Source organism: Nuphar pumila, chromosome 8 (genome assembly GCF_984573655.1).
Source record: "Nuphar pumila chromosome 8, dmNupPumi1.hap1.1, whole genome shotgun sequence".
NCBI lineage: Eukaryota > Viridiplantae > Streptophyta > Magnoliopsida > Nymphaeales > Nymphaeaceae > Nuphar > Nuphar pumila.
Genome location: NC_143256.1, coordinates 9,464,754 through 9,470,196, shown reverse-complemented (window position 1 = coordinate 9,470,196; position 5,443 = coordinate 9,464,754). Strand labels below are relative to the sequence as shown.

The window sequence follows — 5,443 nt, the reverse complement described above, 5'->3', positions numbered from 1 at the left end:
TGATTAAACAAAATAGTTTCAGTTTTTTATATATTTTAAACATCAAATAAATATATAAAGTCATAAAAATTTTCATATATAAACTAGACAAATAAAGCAAAAAAACCTTTTTTACAGATTTGAAAAATGATCTCTCGTTGGAGAGATATGACTCTTGCAAAATGAACTAAAAACATGAGTAACTCAAACGATATAGAGTGTGATAGGGTTTTGGTTTTTGACCAAAAATAGGTATGAAATGACCATAAAAATTGCTAAAAATTGACAACAATAAACTAGACTCAATAAGAAAGACACCGCTTTTTACGGATTTGAAATTCGATCTCCGGTTAGAAAGATACGCCCCCGACAAGTTGGTCTTGATTCAAATAGTGATTTACGTATGACGGCTATTGCGATTTGTAGTGTTAATCGCTATAGCCATCACGCGTAAATCGCTATTTGAATTAAGACCAACTTGTCGGGGGCGTATCTCCCTAACCGAAGATCGGATTTCAAATCCGTAAAAAACGGTGTCTTTCTTATTGAGTCTAGTTTATTCTTGTCAATTTTTAGCAATTTTTATGGTCATTTGTTTTCCCATTTTGATTAAAAACCAGACCCCTATTATTTTGCATTATTTAAGTTTCACATATTTTTAGTTCATTTTACGAGAGTCATATCTCCCCAATGAAATATCATTTTTCAAATCTGTAAAAAGGGTTTTCTTTTTTAGGTGTCTAGTTTATATATGGAAATTTTTATAATTGTTTATACATATTTGATATTTTAAATTTGTTAAAATTCAGGACTGGTTACAAATTAATCTTATTTAACCATGATTAAACAAAATAGTTTCGGTTTTTTATATTTTTGAAATATCAAATAAATATATAAAGTTATAAAAAATTCCAGATATAAATTAGACAAATGAAGCAAAAAACTTTTTTTACAGATTTGAAAAATGATCTTCCGTTGGGGAGATATGGCTCTTGCAAAATGAACTAAAAACATGAGTAACTCAAACGATATAGGGTGTGATACGGTCTTGGTTTTCGACCAAAAATATGTATGAAATGATCATAAAAATTGCTGAAAATTGACAGGAATAAACTCTGAATCAGGATCCACAACTCATCAAGTTGAACCATGCTACAGTCAGTGTGCAGGTCAGTCGATGCTTGATGGAGCAATATAGGATTGTCTGCTAGATGTGCACAGAAGTAGAAAGAGAAGGGAGAGAGAGGGTTGATGTTCATGGCCTTCTCCAGGGGGGATTCCTTTATCGGATAATCATGCAATGCATCAAGTTGAATGATGCTACCCATGCTGGGAAGAGCCCCCATACCCCCTCCTGTAAGGGCAAAAACTATGCTACTCACACTGGGATGAGCTAGCCCCCAAACCCCCCTCCTGTAAGGGAAAAAACTCTGAATCAGGCTCCACATCTCATCAAATTGAATGATGCTACCCATGTTGAGAAGAGCCCCCAAACCCCCTCCTGTAAGGGCAAAAACTATGCTACCCACGCTAGGAGGAACCTTCAAACCCCCCTCCTGTAAGGGCAAATACTTTGAATCAGGTTCCACAACTCATCAAGTTGAATGATGCTACCCACGCTAGGAGGAGCCCTCAGACCCCCCTTCTGTAAGGGTAAAAACTCTGAATCAGGCTCCACAACTCTTCAAGTTGAATGATGCTACCCACGCTGGGAGGAGCCCCCAGACCTCTCTTCTGTAAGGATAAAAACTCTGAATCAGGATCCACAACTCATTTAGTTGAATGATACTACACACGCTGGGAGGAGCCCCCAAACCCTTCTCATGTAAGGGTAAAAACTCTGAATGAGGCTCCACAACAGTCAATGTGCAGGTCAGTCGGTGCTTGATGGAGCAATGTAGGATCTTCTGCTGGATGTGCATAAAAGCAGAAAGAGAAAAGAGAGAGAGTGTGAGAGGGTTGATGTTCATGGCCTCCTCCAAGAGAGATTTTTTTCTCGGATAATCTTACAGTGTAGAGACTGAGTCTTAAATAATCATCTACAGGGCACTTAAGTCTTTACAATCACTCCTTTTCTAGAATCACCATTTTTTTTGGCACCAATGGAGGAGAGGGTACTTAAGTCTTTTCAATCGCATCAAACTCCAACGCTAATTAATGCTGATAAACATGGGGATACGAGATGCACATGCTTACATACGTGGTGCTCTTTGGGTCCCCCTAACATGAGATGTAGCTAACTGCCCTGTTTCGGGGGGAACATAAGAAAGAACATCTCGCACACAGAGAGAGAGAGAGAGAGAAATGGCAACGACCGCATTGTCATCTGCTTTTTCCTTCAAAAGTCGGACACCATCTTTCCCAAACCGCCAGAGAACGGCGCCCCGAGCTTTCCACCTCCCGCTCCCCTCAGCGGCCGACCTCTCCGCCGCCGCGAGCTGGATTCCGGACGCCAATTTCGTTGGCACCACCATCGCCGTAGTGGGCGGAGGCTCCCTCGCCGCCCTGGCGGCGGTGCTCTCCCTCTCTGACCCGGAGAAGCGGCGGCAGCAGCAGGCGGTGGCTGTGGGCGGCGACTACAGGGAGGTGGTGCGGGACTACTTCAACAACTCCTGATTCCAGCGGTGGAAGAAGATCTACGGCGACACCGACGAGGTGAACCGGGTGCAGCTTGACATCCGCCTGGGACACTCCAAGACCGTGGAGAACGTCATGAAGATGCTGCTGGACGAGGGGCCGCTCCGCGGCGTCTCCGTGTTCGACGCCGGCTGCGGGACGGGATGCCTGGTCATCCCCCTAGCGAAGGAGGGGGCATTGGTGGCCGCCAGCGATATCTCGGCGGCGATGGTGGCCGAGGCCGTGAAGTAGGCCGCTGAGGCTCTGGCGGGGATAGCCGGGGTGGAGCTGCCCAGGTTCGAGGCGAAGGATCTGGTGAGCGTGGAGGGGAGGTACGACACGGTGGTCTGCCTGGACGTCCTCATACATTACCCGCAAGAGAAGGCCGACGGGATGATCACGCATCTGGCGTCGCTGGCGGAGAAGCGGTTGCTGCTGAGCTTCGCACCCAAGACTCTGTACTACAACGTGCTGAAGAGAATTGGGGAGCTCTTTCCTGGCCCTTCCAAGGCTACCAGGACGTATCTTCACGCTGAGGCTGATGTTGAGCGAGCATTGAACCGCGTCGGATGGAGGGTTCGGAAGCGGGGGCTGATCACCACGCAGTTCTACTTTTCGCAGCTGGTCGAGGCCGTCCCTGTTGCTGCTGCCTCTTAGAGTTTTGTAAGTTTTTTAGCCTCTTCTCTCTGTGATCTTGGGTACATAGTATTTTCTCAAGCTTGGTTTCTGTTCACCGGTTTAATTTTGCGGTTGTTGCTTGTATCATTCTATACTGTGTTTGTAATGTTTTTGCTTGAATCCATATATAGAGAACTCCCTTTGTCTGTGAAGGGAGATTTTTGTTTTTTTTCGGGTTGGGGGGGGGGGGGGGGGGGGGGTTTAGGGGTGTGGGTGACCAAATGAGGCTGTTCAGATGGCTATTGCTATTAGTATTGATATAATGATATTTGCCTAAACTTGTAATGAAAACCTTGATTAATCATGTTTCGTTGAAGCAGATGCTAACTTTTTTTTTACTTCTTTCGTTTCTTCAGCATTGGGGCCCTGCAAAAATCACACTTGCAGGTGTTGCTTAATCTGTATATGAATAAGTGCAATTAAATGGGGGAAAAAAGTCAACATTTGGAATTCAACTCTGGCAAATCGTGATTGATTGGCTAAATCGCCTCCACATCAATTGTATAAGAATGTAGAGAATTTTGACTCCAAGATTTCTTTTCTGCAAGTTCTAACAACCAATTGTAGACCAAAAAAACCAAGTATTCAATTTATTGATAACAAATTTCAAGCCCATCTATGCAAATGCATTTGATATATCTGCTAGCAAAATCTACATATGGTTAACTGTTCTAAACTAAAGTGGGTTGTTAATCAAAATTCATTTACAGCTAAATGAGATTCCAGAACTTTGAACTTCACGTTTGGAAGAGTGAAAAAATATCATATGAAAAGAAAATTTTGCCTATAAGAAGTTTGATATGAGAACTCTTTATGAAAATTATTCTCTTGTTTGTGTGGCATTAGAAAATCAGGTGTTTTGATTAGGGTGAGGCCTGTCCTCAACTATAAAAATTTATAGGAAAAAATTATCCATCTTGAAAATTTTCTAGCAAAATCAAGGCAAAATAGAAAAAAATTCTTTTCAAAAATTTATTATTATTTCAAACAAATGTAAAAGTCGCCACTTTTTCTTTCCCACTTTCATTTTTTGTACCATTTTCTTGCTTCCAAACATGCCTCTAGGTAAAGATATGTGGAAAAATATATATTAAATATAAATGTTTTTTTAATTAAGTGTATATGATTAAAGAAATTAGGAAGGATCATGTGCAAGTCGTAGATTAGACTCACTGGGTTTGTGAGAAATGCTCACTGCTGGAAAATGATGGAAAGATTAATCAACCAGAAAAATAGAATAGTTTTGTAGTACCTATTTATCTTTTGAGTTGTCCACACGGGCTTCGCTCATTTGTTTGGGGTGAATTGTGAATGTCACCAAGTTTATGAGACGTCAAAAGTTCAAAACCCACCGACAGCATTCCCTTGTCATAGGATCAAAGTTGGGTATACTTTAGGCGGGTAGAGGAACTCAAGGGTTTTACCATCCGGACACTAGCCAATAAGTTTATAAAGTATAATGTTTGACTTAGAATATGTAACTCTATTTAAAATATGACATGAACTAAGCAAAGCATTACCTCATAGATTATATTGTATTGCAAAACTTATAAATATTTAATTAATCATATCTATCAAAGTCTTATTCTTACATTTAGTTATACCATTATGCTCAGTAGTATATGGATTAATATTTTGTGTGTTTATCTCATAAATTTCACAAAATTCAATGAACTCATTTGAAAGGTATTCATCGCCTCTATCGAATTTAAAAGAATTTATTTTATAATTATAAAAGTTTTTAACCTTTGCTTTGAAAATCTTATATTTTTGAAGGATGCATATTTTGTCTTCATGAGATAAATATAAGCATATTTTGAAAAATCATCAATAAAAGTTATAAAGTAGTGGTTTTGAAGTATTTTTTAAATCATATACATCAATGTATATTAAACCAAGTAATTTTCACTGGAAAAGGGTTTTTCATAAACTTTGCTTAAATACAAACTTTATAGTTTCTAACATACCTAGTTTTACATTTAGAAATAAGTTCTAAGTTACCCATGCTTCTCAAAGACTTATAATTAACATATCCTAATTTAGCATGTCATAAATCATATAAGTCAAGCAAATAAACATAAGGTGAATCAATTTTATTGATCGAATTAAACTTGAATAATTCATTGGTGGAATAGTTTGTGCCTACAAACTTGTGATTCTTTGATAGTAT

At 39.6% G+C, this 5,443-nt stretch overlaps 1 pseudogene; it reads left to right on the top strand.

The window, feature by feature from the left end:
* Nucleotides 1-2,345: 2,345 nt before the first annotated feature.
* LOC149829571 (magnesium protoporphyrin IX methyltransferase, chloroplastic-like) lies at nt 2,346-3,440 on the top strand (annotated as a pseudogene).
* Nucleotides 3,441-5,443: the final 2,003 nt, after the last annotated feature.